General features: G+C 49.7%; 1 protein-coding gene across 2 annotated transcripts in view; it reads right to left on the bottom strand.

Annotated features, from left to right (window-relative positions):
• EDAR (ectodysplasin A receptor) overlaps positions 1-15,233 on the bottom strand; it is a 101,716-nt gene extending 86,483 nt beyond the window's left edge. For both annotated transcript variants that reach the window (XM_023190393.2, XM_023190395.2), the window contains exon 1: positions 14,933-15,233. The gene's annotated coding sequence lies outside the window, so the exon portion shown is untranslated. The remainder of the gene's footprint in view (positions 1-14,932) is intronic.
• Between the last annotated feature and the right edge of the window lie 868 nt (positions 15,234-16,101).

Here is a 16,101-nt window from a genome sequence, read left to right as displayed (position 1 = left end):
TTGAATACAGACAATGATGACCAAATCGAAACAGGGGCGGGGCACTGCATGGTGTGGTCTCCACTCTTTCCTCCCAGGCCCTGGAGCACCTGCCCAACCCTCCTGGCTGGCTTTTGTGCCAACGTGCCAGCCACTGCCCTTTCCAATCCTGCCTACTGTGGGAGTGCCGAGGCAGGGCCAAGTCAGGCTGCAACGGGCTGAGGCAGCCTAGGAAAAAAGAGACTGTAGGTGACCTGGATTCAGAAGCTGGTGACTTGCCCTGCACACCAAGTGTTGGTAAAACCAGCGTCTGCACAAGGGTGACGGGTGTCTTCCCCACTCTGCTTGCCTTGTAGCTATGGCTGTGATTGGAGAACTTGATGGGATCATTTGAAAAATAAACAAACAGCCCCCATCTGATCTGTCAGTCACAAAGCAATGGCTCACAGCCCACGCAGATGCTGAGACTCAGAAAGGGGTGAGAACCGGGGGGCCTCTAGCAGGGGCGTTCACTCTTCCTCCAACCTCCCCAACCTTGGCTTGCTGGATTCTCCTCTTTGCCTTCTTGAACTTTCTTCCAGAACTCTCTGAGCTGGATTTGCCCAGAACAAGGCAACCTGTGCTCCAAGTCCAAAGAATTTCCTAGGAAGAGGTCTCAGCAGGTGTTTATTTTTAAATTTATTTTAATTTCTTTTTCTTTTTATTTTTTTTGGAGATGGAGTTTTGCTCTTGTCACCCAGGCTGGAGTGCAGTGGCAAGATTTCAGCTCACTGTAACCTCTGCCTCCCAGGTTCAAGCAATTCTCATGCCTCAGCCTCCCAAGTAGCTGGGATTATTGGCGCCCGCCACCACACCCCACTAATTTTTTGTGTTTTTAGTAGAGACAGGGTTTCACCATGTTGGCCAGCTGGTCTCGAACTCCTGACAGGCAGAACAGGCAGAACACCTGCCTCAGCTTCCAGAAGTGCTGGGATTACAGGCGTGAGCCACTGCACCTGGCCTCAGCAGGTGTGTATAATGCCACTTCCCTGCATTTTGTGAGACAGACCATTAGAAGCTGACTCAGCGGGCTGGCTAGGGCAGGAGGGCGGTGCTGAGAGAGTGTCCGCCATCAGTCCCTGAGATCTGGGAGCTCTGGGCTCAGTGCAGTGCTGGCTACTTCCCGCCTTCATTTCTCCTGCTTCCCAGTGCTTTCCGGCACCTGAGGATGCCATGGGCCTGAACCCTGGCAGAATCCTTCGTGACTGCCATGGACACTTCCAGCCTGTGAGTGTGGCTCCTGGAACCCTCAATGACTTCTTCCCTCACCTGCCAGGGTGCTGGCTGCCCCCGGAAGAACAGAAGGAGAAATGCACTTTCCAGGGTCCTGTGTCCGAGAACCATGCCACACATGGTGACCACTGCCTGTTCCCACCTCCACAGCGACTATAAAACCTGGAAATTTTTTGGTTGGAGTCACAAGCTTGGCTTCTATCTCACAATAAAGAAAACATCATCAGAGTTCTCAAAGGCCCTTCAACTTTTGGACGCCCCACTGGCTCTTGGTTTTATGTAAATAACAACTTTTCTTGTAAATAATAACTCATCTTGAAGATGAGGCTCACAGCGTTTTCAGCACAAGGCTCTTACCCATTTTAAACTAACTGTGGAGCTGTAAGCATCATCTTTGTTCACAAAAGGCTCAACATTCCACTTCCAGGAGAGTAAGACCATCCTGTCCATCCATTCTGCAAATAGAAATAATAAGAAAAATAGAAATGCCACATATTGACGGTATATTTTGTGTTAGACACTATGGTACCCTGTTTATGAACATTATCTTAATGATATACACCATGAAAAGTAGACATGGGCATGGTGGCTCATGCCTGTAATCCCAGCACTTTGGGAGGCCGAGGGGAGTGGATCACGAGGTCAGGAGTTGGAGACCAGCCTGACCAACATGGTGAAACCCCATCTCTACTAAAAATACAAAAATTAGCACGCCTGTAATCCCAGCTACTCAGGAGGCTGAGGCAGGAGAATTGCTTGAACCCGGGAGGCAAAGGTTTCAGTGAGCCGAGGTCGCGCCACTGCACCTCTAGCCTGGGTGGCAGAGCGAGACTGTCTCAAAAAAAAAAAAAAAAAAAAAAGAAAAGAAAAGTTGCAAATACATACAGAGTGTTCCCTGGGATCCTACACCAGTTTTCCTTTTAGGATCTTACATGATGCGATACAGTGGTCATCCCTGATGAACAAGTACTGGTGCATTATTGTTAACTGAAGTTCATACATCTTCAGATGTCCTTAGCTTTCTCCTAATGTTCTTTTTCTGTTCCAGGATCCCATCCAGCATCCCACTTTACATTTAGTCATCATACCTCCTTAGGCTCTTCTTGGCTAACAAGACAATTTCTGACTTGCCTTGTTTTTGATGACTCAGAAGTTTTGAGGAGCACTGCCCAGGTGTTTTGTAGAATCCTCCTCAATTGAGAGCTGTCAGATGTTTTTCCCCAGTGACAGACTGGGGCTATGGGTTTGGGAGGAAGACCACAGAGGCAATGTGCCATTCTCATCACGTGAACGGTTCATGCTACCAGCATGGCTCAGAATTGCTAATGCTGGCCTTGATCACTGGGATGAGGCAGTGACTGGCAGGATTCCCCACTGTGAAGTGACTCCTTCCGGTGCTCCTTGGAAGGAAGTCTCCAGGTGGAGCACTCACTTAAGGGAGGGAGTTATCTGCTCCACCTCCTCAAGGGCACAGCATCTGCAAGAATTACCTGGAGTTCCTCTGCACAGGAGACCTACCTCTCTCTGTTATGTATTTGTCCATCCGTCCATCATTTATTTTCAGTGTGAACAGGTAGGTATTCATTTTAAACTCCGGGTTATAATCCAATATTACATTATTTATTTTGCTGCTCAGATTGTCCCAGCTTCGGTGACTGGGAGCTCTTTTAATTGGTTTGTGTGTCCCTTAGACATGCTCCCATTTTTTTTTTTCTTTTTCTTCTTTTTCTTTTCTTAGGACCTCTTCACTTTCTGGCACTACAAGGTGCTCCAGGCTTCTCTTGTAATTTCCCTGCCCCAGTTCTGGAGTCAGCCGCTTCCCCAAGGAGCCCTGGTTCTTTTCACTGGAGATTGGCATTGGAATCCCAGATCTGGGTGCACAGTGAGGACTGACAAATGCTAAGATGAAAAGGTGTCTGAGGGTGCACGAAATCTAAAACTATCCAAATACCTCTGACTTCCCAGTTTGGAAAGAACAAGCTCCCATTTAGAAAGACACCTGTGCTGTGATCAGGACGCCAGTAAGGAGGCGCTGATGATTCCGGTGGCCCCCACTAGCCTGGGCCTGGGTTTTCCTAGAGGGGTAAGGCTAAAGGATGCCAACGTGCCCTGCACCCCTGGCCAGGAGTGACCACCCTGCCACGGCCCAACAGCACTGCCCATGCCACCCAGAGATGTGGTGGCTTCTCAGCTGCACTCCTGAGGAGCTCACCCTTTCTTTTTTTCTTTTTTTTTTTTTCGATGGAGTCTTGCTCTACTGCCCAGGCTGGAGTGCAGTGGCACGATGTCGGCTCACTACAAGCTCTGCTTCCCGGGTTCATGCCATTTCTTGCCTCAGTCTCCCGAGCAGCTGGGACTACAGGAGCCCACCACCATGCCTGGCTTAGTTTTTGTATTTGTAGTAGAGACGGGGTTTCACCGTGTTAGCCAGGATGGTCTCGATCTCCTGACCTCGTGATCCGCCCACCTCAGCCTCCCAAATTGCTGGGATTACAGGCGTGAGCTACTGTGCCTGGCCGGGAGCTCACCCTTTCTAAGTGTTCCTGAACTGGAAGACTGTTCCTGGGTGTGAGGAGGGACTGGGGGCATCTGGACGGCTTCCCTCGTGGGACCCGGCTCTCACTAGGAGTCACTGTTGTTTCAAATGCTGACAAAGCCCTGGAATTCCCCAGTGAACAGAAGGCCTCAGAGCTGAGGGTGGAAACAGGACTTGGTGTCTGAAGGACCCACAGAGACCTCAGGACAGCTCCTGCTGAGTGCTGCACCCTCTTTTCTTGTTCTACTTCTGGTTCACACATTTTTGAAGGCTTCATCAACCACAAGACATCATACTAAATGACACAGTCAAGAAACGACGGCCATTTGCTTTTTCTCTTATCTACAGGCAGGATCTATGGCCTCTGTGGATGTAGATGAAACTCCTCAGGGAGCTTCTATTCTCGTAGGGGAACTCCAGCCACCTTCATCCATAGAACAGGGCTGCGGTTCAAAGTTGTTCTTCCTTCTCCTAACAAATGGCACTGACATAGGGAAGAGCCCAGGGTAGGAAGACCAGCAAACGGCCCCAGAGGGCAAGGCTACACAGGTCCCGCTTCTGTAATGCCAAGTACAGGGCCTGCTGAGCTACGGCCTTCACTGGGAATGGTCTATGGAGCAGAAAAGGATCCAGGCAGGGCGTGGAAGTGTTTTAAGGGGTAAATACACCATCCATGTCTAGAACATCTGATTACATCTCTGTGGTTCCCAATAATCACCGTCGTATTAGGTGGCCAGGTCTCCTATTAAGTACAAAAAGCTCATTAAAAAAACAAAAACATCAAACTTGGTCGACTCTGCGTGTCTTTGCTAATCTGTGGGTTTGTCATATTTGGTAGACGCCTCAAGAGTTTCACAATGTATTTCTAGAGGGTAGAGCTCCGAGGGAGCCACGGGCTTAGGGAACACGCAGATCCTCCCAAGGAGGCTGAGGTTCAGAGCACCGAGGAAAGGCTTTTTTTTCTTGTTTAACAGTGATTTTTAATAAATAATTTATTTTAACTATTCCTATTAAAATATTAGAGCGACCTAGTTAGAACCTGAGAGGCAGTGAAGTTCGGTCAGAGGAAATGCGTTCTGTAGTGAGGCAGAACACCAGCAGACAACGCCCAACCCCGCGTGGGCTTCGGTATGAAGACCGTCTATCGGTAAGATGAAGAAAAGACGGGAAAATCCGTTCTGAAAGCAGGAGAGCACCAATGAAGTTGTTAGCACAGCTGCAAATCTGGTTAAATTAAACCCAACAGGCAAATAATCCACATACAGAGCAGAGGGAAGCAGATAATGTAAACTCCAATGAAGACCATTTGAAAGCTTTCCAAAAGGAAACCATTAACCCAGGAGAGTTCTCAGCAGGGGCAGGAGGGGGCGTGGTGTGTCAAGTACAGACGTTCCATTTCCAACGAGGCATCGACTCAGTAAGCAGAGAGGTGCCAGCTTCAAAAACGTTCAGTGTTGTGGAAAATGAGATTCACCGAAAACTCGGAAATGTGGAACCATCTGAGGATGCCAAGGCTGCCCCTCCCTCTCACTGTGTTTCTCCATCCGCCACCCCAGTACTTGACCCTCACCTAAGGAACAGATCTTTCTCGCTGTTGGGTAAAAGGCGAATCTGCACCTTAGAGCCCAGACATGCAGAATCAAAGGTGTCATCTGGTCAGGGAAGTTTGGAGTCAGATTTGCCTCTTCCATTTGGTGAACCGCACTCCTCCAACACTCTTGTTTGCAGAGGCTGACCCTGGGCTGGGCTGCCTCCTGCCCCACCACTTCCCCCAGCCTGGTCCAATCCCCATCCCAAGCTTTGGTGGCTCTCTCTCTCTCTCTCTCTCACACACACACACACACACACACACGTATGGCACACCCCAGCAGCTGAAGGAGGGGTTGGAGAAAGCAAGCTAGTAAGCTAGGGGCATGTCAGGTGGCGGCTGGGGGCCTGGAGACCCTGAGCCAGGCTGCCGAGGTGCAGGGCTGTGGAGAAGAGAAGCCCCTCCTGCCTCCCTACCCAGGGTCAGATTAATCATGAAGGATGCAGACGGCAGGAACTGCAGAGGAGAGGAGGGCTTGAGCAGGTCCAGGCAGCTGTAGCCAACAGAGGAGGAGCCACCGAGGCACATGCCACCAGCCAAATGGTTCCCTTGAATAGAGTTTCTTCACTTTGGCCATCTGACATGACATGCTTCCCTCTAGGCCCTGACAACCAGCTTGGCTCTGACGGGCAACACATGGGTGGGGGAACACCTGGCATCACAGCTGGGAGGTGGGAAGCAGGGTGCTGTGGCTCTATTGCGCCGGCTGAGATGAGGCAGGCATGTGACTCTCCTGGCCTCTGCTTCTTTACTTGAAAATCAGTGTGAGGCACTCACCTCCCAAGCCTGCTGTATCAGTGATCATGGGCACACTCACACTTCACAGATCGGCCATCGTCAAGTTCAACTGGATGCCGTGGGGCGACGGGGAGGGGGCGGGCAGGCAAGTCACTCACCACTTCCTCTGCTCTCAACCTGATACTGTACTATTTTAAGGCCTCCTGGTTGTTCTTTAACCCCAGCTCATTGCATTCTCTTCCCTATTTGCTTCACTGATTCCGGATAGTTCTGCAGTGAAAGAATCCCAGGGAGGCCCATGTGAGTCACATCCCGAAACCTCTGCGAAGGTGAGGAGAGCAAAAGCCCCCTTGGGAGACTCTGGAGAGCAAGGAGGAAACTGCCGCTCCCGCTCTGGTGGGCATGTCCTGCCCCTCACCTCAGCAGCAAGTCGTGATCTGAAACTAATGCTTATTACTCACCAAGTTCTAGGTTCAAATATATATATATATTTTACATATATTTTACCTATATATATAATAGACCTGAAGGGAATGGGCAAGACACACAGACATCTTGGGCCAGTGTGTTTTAGGCAGAGGGAACAAATGCAGCAGCCCTGAGCTTGAATAAGTGTGGTCAGAGTGGGGTCAGGGTGTCACTGTTGGGGAGGTGGCCAACCTGGCACCATACTCCATGGGGGCTGGCAGAGTCTGCTCTGTCCCCACACCAACCCCTGTGTAGCTGCCCCTTAACTGCAGGGTCCAGATGGCGTTTTGAAACCTGGCCAAATTGATAGATTACTCCAAGGAAAGACAGGGACCTCTGATGGACTAGACCATGGGGAATGATTGCCAGGAAGAGGCTGAGGTGACCCGTTAAACTCAGCCCGTGAGTGCATACGGAGTGTGGACGAGTCTTCCAGCATGCCCATGCCCCGTTCTAAGCACTCTGCCTGCCTTGGCTCTTGGAAATCCATACAATATTCCCATGAGGCAAGTGTGTGACCTTCCCTCGGGGAACTGAAGTGACAGAGTTACCCAGCAATGATGATCTGGTCCAATCCCCATCCCAAGCTTTGGTGGCTCTCTCTCTCTCTCTCTCTCACACACACACACGTATGGCACACCCCAGCAGCTGAAGGAGGGGTTGGAAGTTCCACCGCTAGCACGGGAAGGGGCTGGCTCTGGGACTGTGTCCTCCTGAGGCTGGGCTCCTCCCCACCCTGCCGCCAGCATTCTTTCCAGAGCCGCACCTGCCCCAGGTGGCTAGCCCATGCCAGTCCAACCCCACCAGGACCAGTCCAACCCGACTTCAGGGAAGAAGAAAGGCTCCTGAGGTTGAAGTTGTCTGGCGCGTCTTAGGTCTGGTGCGACTGCTATTGTGAGAAGAATGGCTGGCCAGGTCTGCTCTTGGCCTTGGGGATAGAAAGAGAAGCTTCCATTTTCCACTCTAGTTCCCAGCATCCTGCAGCCCAAACAACACCTGTCCAGGACCTGGGGCCAGCCAGCAGGGCTGTCTGCTGAGGTGTCTCTGGGAAGCTCAGCCATGTTTAGCCTTTTACACATATGTCTATACCTAGACCCCTGCCCGATATATACTGTCCCTGCACCTGAGATAGTTATGATACAAGGTTAGACTTCAAGCTAATTTGAAACAGCCCACATCATCCCAGCTCTCATTTCTGAATGAGCCCATGGAAACGACAGCAAGGCGAAGTCCATGAACTTATCAGGAGAGAGGTCTCAGGCAAGCCACCTCACCTCTCTAAGCCTTATTCTGCACATGTGTGAAGCAGTGATGACTGTCTCTATTTCACAGGACTGCTGTGCAGATTAAGACGGAAATGCTAAGAAAGTAACAAATGCCCAATAAATGTGAGTTTCTTCAACATTTATTGAATACCTACTGTGTGCAGCCACTGTGCTAGGTGCCAGAGAATGAAGATGATGCTCCCCATCCTCAAAGAGGGCACAGTCAGTGCCATGGCGGGGACAGACGTTTAACAGCTCAGTCACAGCGCAGTGCAATTTGGCTATCTCTCCTATTTCCTCCTTTCAACGCTTTAGGCCATGAGAATAGGGGCCAGGTCTTCTATATCTATTAGATCTTCTCACAAAGCCTTGAGTAAGATCTAGAGCCCATTGTCTTATGGCAAATGCAGTGTCCTCTCTATGCTCCAGCGTAAACAGGAAAGCAGCCACCTCAAACCCCATCCAGCCCACTTTGGGAGAGCTGTTTACAGAGATGAACCCATGGAGGTGGGTGGAAGCCTCAGACCCTCCCTGGTGGGAGGCTATCCCACCACCAAAGGCCTGCATCTCCAGAGGCTTCTGCTTTAACTGATGCCGCGGGAGGCATGCAGCCAGTCCTTTGAGAACTAGGGACATTGGCGTTTGCCAGTGTCTCAGTTCTGTTTATTCTGTAAACATAAGGAGGAGCTCAACATTCTGTTGTACTTCATTTTGCAATCTTCACAAAATAAATATTTGCCTTCAAAAGCAACAACTGTGATAATCATCAGGATAATATTCTCCAGCGCCATTTCCCTCGCACACGCTGGGCACTGAAGGCAAGTCAGAGTGCTGTGTGTGGTCTGTTTGGATAATAATTTTCATCTGGAAACCTCAAGTTGGAAACCAACTGGCAGTAATTCTAGAGAAAGTTTTGTCTCCTGGTTTTAAGAGTTGACTCAAAACCGAGTGTCCTGAGTCACCTAAGTCTCCTTGTTTTGGTTACCTCTGCCCATAAAATGAGAAGCAAAATTGCTTAGTGAGTGCTGGCGGGAAACTTGGACATTGGCAGGGATCACAGTGGCCACAGAACAAGGACTGGCCACCCAGACAGGCCAGGTGCTTGCTGCATGTGCAGGGATGGTCTCTCTCTCTCCAAATCTCTCTAAGAATGAGCTAAAATTCAAAGAGTTCTGCTGAATGTAAATGATACTTATTAGAGATTTTATTGCCCATAAAGAAACCCATCAACAGAAAACCACACTCTGCAAATCTACCGATGCATGATTAGTTTGTGCTGCTTACAGATCCCACTCTGAACTCAGCTGTCAGTGCCCTCCCTCGGCCACATTTCTTGGAGATACAGGCTTTCTGCAGGAGATGCTGCATGTCAACAAACACATCCCCAAAGTGTATACTCTGATTTATCTTCTTCATTATGGACAGGAGGCTTTAGGAACAGCCATTCTGAGTCTTTATTAAGGACTAAATCTTAAAGAAAATGAACTTTGAGACTCCTCTAAAGTATCTTTTAGGGATGCTCAGTGCATTGCCGTACTGTTAAGGATTAGGATTTTTCTGGGCCAGAGGTAATGTTTATTATGCACGGATACAGAGCCTCAATCCAAACAGTAAACCATAAAACCACATCTAACTGGGTAAATAAAATCAACCAACTTAATAGACATCTGCATCCCACTGGAGCATTCCCTGTGGACTTGCACTTTCCTGTATTCATCAGACCCCAACCAGACATCAAGTCAACAATCTTGCCCTTCCAGCTCCTCCCTCATGATCCATCTGTCTGCCTTGACTGCCCTGGACTTCTCAGAGACAGGTATCTTCCTCCAGGCTGACTTCCCTCCTAATTGACCTCTATCCTCCAGTTATAAGGAAGGAAATCAAACTTTCCAGGTGCTGGTGGCTCTGTGTGGGACAGGGCAGGGAAGCCAGCTTCTTCCCAACTCCAAAGGCTGTATGGAGTCAACAGGAACAGCTCTGGTATGCTGGCCCAGGGCATCAGTGATCTCCGAACCCATTCCCCAACAGTTTTGCCAACTGAGCTGTCAGGGAGCCACTGTGTCCCTACTCCATCATTCCATCTCACATCCGATGCTGGAAGGTGTCCCTCTCTCCAAGTGAGGAGGAAGCGAGTGCAGCTGGCCAGTGGCTCTGCGACTGTGAGAGTGTCCCGGCAGGGCTGCAAGGAGGGCGACGGCGATGTCTGTTGCTGAGTGTTCTTTCTCTGCACAACTTATTGAGTCTTGATAATCTACTTTCAGATTTTTGGAAGTGTAATCATGTGTTTCAAGTTAGGGTCTTTATAATTTTTCTCACAATGGATCCCTTTGGCATGTGTTAATGGCCAAGGGAGCAGGTGTTGGTGGAAATGGATCATTCCTCTCCTGCCAGTCCTCCTGCTGCCTGCCCTTCCTGCCCTGCACCCCATCCAAGCCAGCTCTCTCAGGAAGAGGCTACTTGGAGACCCAGCTCCTTAGGAGCTGATACTCAGAATACGGTGACCGGCGTGGTATGGGATGGGGTGGTGTGGGCACTGACTGTTCCAGAACGACACAGGGCGTGAGCCACCATAGCTGAACTTCCGCCCTGACTTGACTTCTATTTGCCTTTCTGTCACACTCAATGAGAGCCCAGCCCCCTTGCCATGGCTCGCTCAGGCTCCTGGTTCTCCTCTCCTCCTGTTCAAACCTCCTTCCCCTCTGCTCTGGCAGCACGATCTTCCAGGTGGTGCAGGGACATCTCCAGCTCACCCCACCCCAGGGCCTCCTTTCTTGCCAGTGTCCTGGTTCACTCCCTCATTTCGTCCAGGTCTTTACTCAACTATCTCATTTCCCAAGAGGCCCCCACCACTACCCCGGGCACCTTCTTTCTGCCTGCCCTCCTGGTTTTTTTTTTCATGGCGCTGGATTTATGCATTATGGCTTCTCTCCTTGCAGCAGAATCTAAGTTCTGTGAGTGCAGGGATATTCTCTCTCCTCACCCATGGGACCACTGGGTCACTCACTACATCCCAGCATGGTGCCTGGCATGTAGCAGATGCCCATAAAACATTTGCTGAATGAATGAATGTGCGCTAAAACCAACTTGAAATCCTGCCTGCTTCCTCCTGTGCATGCAGGATTCCGTGCAAACATGGGATTGGAAACATGGCAAATGGAAGTTTTAAGAGAATAGATTTGGTAACGATCTGAGAGTCATCAAAATAGTGCATGCCCTCTCATTTTTTGCTTGCAGTCTGGTTTTGCAGTGCTTTCTCTCAGGATTAAGGTATTGTTGGCAGAATCAACTCTTTTTTGATTTTCAGGAGACGAATACTGTATCATATTTCAGTATTTGGGCTCACTTTTTAGTTGCCTATATCTAGCCATTGAATGGTATCAGTTAACAATATCAGCCTCAAGCCCACTGCTAAGTTTGGCTTCTGCACTGCACTGCGGGTCTCAGGGCTGTTAGTAAGAGTAACGTGACTGTGGCTGTTATTGCCCTCATTGCTGATTTCATCTGACTCACAAGTGAAGGCGCGCCTTCCTCCTAATGTTTGGAGCAGTAGGTCTGAATTACCGTGAAGTGAGTGAAGCTGGCATGAGCTCGCAGGGTGGTGCAGCGAGGGCTACCACCACAGGTGTATCTTCCTCTGTGGGGCTCCTTATGTAGCCCACCTGTTTTCCATAGTCCTCTGTTTTGTCAGAAATGGAAAACAAAGGCCTCCTGGTTGATTGCATGTGTACGTAGGTGTATAACGTGATGGGCATTTCCAGAGTGTGCCTGGGCAAGAGGATCTGGGCAAGGGGGCAGGGCCTCCAGCTTCACCTGCATGTGTCTGCTCCTTCCTGGGGGCCAGTGTGTTTGCCACCCTTGGGCATGCAGCATTTGAGAAATAATAGGTGTCTCTGTCCCCAGAGAGGGTACCTTTGCTAACTAGGATTTGTTTGCTTATTGACTTAGGGGATGCTGATGTTCGAGCAGCCCCCTTGTCCCTAACTGTGTCATTGGAACAATTGGTGACCTTTCTCTTAACAAGAAGGATGAAGGAGCCCGTTCATTCATTCATTCATTGGACGTATTTTCATGGAATGCATGATGTGCTGGGGGTGTGCTATCACAGAAGACACTTCAGGTTGCAGGATCCCTTAATACACGACCTAATGAATGGCTGACCCCTGCCAAGAACCAGGGCAAAGCTTTTTCCATAGCTTTGACTGTACAGGGTTAGTTATCCTTGGGTAATGCTTTGTGACACTCTAAGGACAATGATGAAAAATTAAATATGGTCAAGCTCATTTGTCTCAGGGGTCAATGGGCTGTTGGGATGCCTGAGCCCCAAATGCCATTTTGAATTATTTTTTAGTTACTAGACTACCTTCAACTGAACCACCTACAATGGCCTATATTTGACAGTTTTTTCACTATATAAAAACTGCAAACACTCTAACTTTTATCAGGAGGGTTCACAGAGAACAAAACTGAGATTGTTTCCTCTTGATCCCTCGCCGCTGAGGACAGAATATGAGTGTGTCTGGGGCTGACACGACCCTGGGAAACTAAGATACAGGAAGTTGGGTGTTGCTCACTCCACTCTTATTTTTATAATCCCTGGTGGCTGTCATTGCACCATCTCCTTGTGGGGGAAAATGTGGCAGTGTTGGTGGCAGAGGACACGAATTCTAGTCTCAGCCCCTCCAATTACCAGTGACAGGCTCCGCACAAGGCCTGGGCATTCTGAGTGCTCATCTAGACCAGTTCTTGGTGTTCCCATAATCATTATGAGCTGTGTGACTTTGGGCAAGTCAGTGAACCTCTCTGAGCCTCAATTTCCTTATTGGGAAAATAGAGAAGACATTCATGAAAACGCTTTGTAAAGTGCTAGAGAAATGTTCAGCAGAGGTTAAATGACCAGGCATCAGCTTATGTTTCCTTGCTTTAGTTTTTAGGAAATTCCTTCCTGTAATATATGAATTCAGTAAGGACGGAATCAGGCATTGAGATGGAGGCGGCATGCTCACAGGCAGGGTTGGCTGGGGCTTTTGTCTCCTAATTGATCTCACGTGCTAAGTGGGCTTAATGTAAGTTAGTTAATGATACTGTTGGTGGGTGGAATACCTAGGCAGAGCCACAAACAGCACCAAAGGAACGAGCAGGCAGGTGTCATCCAGGATAATTGAGGCATGCAGGCAGCCACTAGGCAGGCTAGGAGGAGGGTGAGGGGAAACTGAGCCCAGCTGAGGGGTTGAGCCACTTGAGCAGCAAGGCTGTCTGCCAAACGCCATCCTGTTTACAGCTCCTGTATTTGAATTTCAGATTTGCTTGAGTCTTTGAAGCTGGGTTCCTGGGCGTTTCCTTGAGAATAAATTCTATTCTTTGGAAACCACAAAACGCACTCACCTGGACCCAGAAAGGAGCGTCAAGTAACCCAGCTTCCATCTGTGGGCCTGTGAGACCTGAGGAACTTTGACGAAGAGGCTCCCTATTTAACAGAGGCAAGTCGGTTTTGTGCTCCGTGAGATGGGGTAAGACCAGGTCTGTCTGCACTCCCGAGCAATGCTGGGCTGCCGCCCAATGGCAGGCACTGGGCTAGGCATTGAGGGTATCATGATGCCTGAGAAACAAAGATGAGCCCCTGACACTTCTGAACTTCACAAATGTGTATCCCCAACAAAACGAAAGTCCAGCTCACAAAAGCAAGAAACCAGGTAGTGGCCAGGGAGTGAAAATCAAGCATTTCAGGGAAATTGTATTTACTTTTTCCTCTCGAAGACCGGTCCTTCCAAGATTATCCTCCAACTGTGCTGTCACAAATTAATCCTCCCACAGCACAGCTTGGCCCACTTAGGGATGGGGAGGGGTAAGCAGAGACTCCGCCGATCACCACAGGATCGCCAAACTTTCCCAGCTGTGAAGGGTGCACGTGGACAGTCATCAGAACAAACGCTTATTTCCCAACCTTGACCGGAGTCACTCTCTTTTTGGTAGCCTCTGTCAAAATGTATCTTTAAAAGGCTTTAAGTGGCTATGACATAGAAATCTCAGCGTAGCAAGCCAGGAAAGATACATTCTCTATTTTAGATGCCTGGATCCCTTTTCTCCTTCAGTCTATTATGGCTCTTCACCTCTTTGTCACAGTTTCACTCTTGCTTAGAAAGTGTCTCAAAAATGCCACCTGAGAGCCACAGAGCAGTGGCCTGGGGACCGGGGAAGAGGACGGTGGTGCTCCTGTCTCTCCGTACGTCTCCTCATATGCGTGTGCCCCCGACTGTGTGGGACTCCCCACTGACCGGCATCTGCCCTGCTCATAGATTTGAACTGTCTCTCTTGTTGCTGACCCAGCACAACAAGGGCAGGGAAACCCAGTGGGAACCGCGCCTGCTGTCCTCCCTGCCCAGCCACCTACTTCTCCCTGAGCTGATATCTCAAAGCCTGGCTGCTACTGGAGCCTGGGAATCAGAGCCGGCTCCTGTCTAGGAGCCCAAACAGCCCCACGGTCTGTCAGAGTGTTGAGAGGAACCTCTTGGCTGGAAATGAAAGCCTCAATCATCACAAATAGGTACCCATTCCCCTCCTTCTCTCCCTCTCCCCACCCCTCCACCACCAACACAGAGGCCAGGATATGGGGGGGTCTCAGACATGACTGGATACCCCACTTGGAAGGTCTCTTAGGGCACAGCGGGTACGCAGAGTTGGAGGCAGGTACAGAGCCCAGCTAGAGTCCCAGCCGCGCCTGCCTTCCCCAGTGAGCCGGGCACAGGGGCAAACCTGAGAAACATACTTTTCACGCTCCCTGGAGGAACCTGTTGCTTCAGTAGCCCAGATCTTAAAGCCTGTGAAGCGCACACAGAATTTGGCTCCCTAACCAAATGTGCAACCAACAGCAAAATGGGGTTTCTGCTGTTTTCCTGAAAACAAAGGAACAATCTCAGGTCTTATAACTGGTAGCACAGACATACTGCAATCGGTAAAGCTTGTTCAAACGCAACCCAAAAATGACATGCATTTCAAAAATGCACCCAGGTTCTCTCCCAGCCCATGACACCTCCATCTCGGCCACAGCTGAAGAGTTTAGAAAACCAGAGGAAAAGGACCAAAGCTTACCCGGCTCCTGTTGTAGGTCAACTTCAGTCCCAGCAGAAGATGGGTCTATGAAGAAAGCCAGGTACATCCAGTTCTGGGTGACAGGCTTCACCGGTGGCCACCCTGGCAGCCCTCTTAGAAGCAGGTACTCTATGTCCTTAGGGGCCAGTAGGGCTGCCTGGGACCTGGCACACCTCTCTGCCACCAGCCCTGCTTCTTTTCCTTTCAATTTAAAGGGCTTCCCGGGAACTCGTCCTTTACTGCTCCCTGTCCTGTCTGCAAGTTTGGAAACGCAGTCCTTGCGGAGGGGCTTTCCCTCATTGCAAACTCACCTGCACCATCTAGAGGTCTCTCCCAGCACTGGAGAGTGGAGCAGGCGCATTCAGCCCTGCTCCCGTAGGTCCCTGGCACACCTGGCTCTCTGGACGTCTGCCCCTTAAGAGATCTGTTGGAACGCATAAAAATCATTGCTTTTTTTTTTTTTTTTTTTTTTTGCAGGGGTGGGGGTCTTGCTTCTATGAGAGCCTTTAGGCATGGGAGTGCTAAAAACCTAAACTAGCATTAAAATATCATTAATCAAAGCTTGTTCGTAGAAGGACCCCCCACTGAGATGGCTACAGGCATGGGTGCCATTGCACGGATTCAGCTTCCAACATGTCTGTTCACATTCTCACCCATCCCCCGCACATCCTTCAGGGTTTGAGCCACCAGGACTGCTCTTCCTTTCCTCTCCCTGGACACCTCACACCACCAGTGTATACCCATGTAACTTCAGATAACCATACACACCCCTCGTAAACTAGGTAATTAGGAAGCCATTTGAAACACAAACATTTTGGAAGGACGTACCTTTCAGTATCGGGCAATTGTTTCTCAAAAAGTAAATGATCAGGGGGAAAAAACCAGCCTCAAAATAATGTAATCCTCTTGTCATTTTCTCCCTCATTCACACCTACACAGATAAATACAGGAACAGAGCAGCTCCTCCAGGCTAGATTTCTGTGTTCTCCTTTTCCATCTTGTCCCCTCGGTCTTGGAAACCTACAAGGTAACTCACATGTGAGAAAGTAAGAGCCTAAGAAAGAAACAGTCTGGGCACGGTGGCTCACACCTGTAATCCCAGCACTTTGGGAGGCCGAGGCGGGCGGATCACTTGAGGTCAGGAGTTCAGGACCAGCCTGGCCAACATG

This window comes from Piliocolobus tephrosceles, chromosome 15 (assembly GCF_002776525.5).
Source record: "Piliocolobus tephrosceles isolate RC106 chromosome 15, ASM277652v3, whole genome shotgun sequence".
In the NCBI taxonomy this organism is placed as follows: domain Eukaryota; kingdom Metazoa; phylum Chordata; class Mammalia; order Primates; family Cercopithecidae; genus Piliocolobus; species Piliocolobus tephrosceles.
The sequence above is the reverse complement of the archived record's forward strand: the minus strand, read 5'-3'. Positions and strand labels throughout refer to the sequence as shown.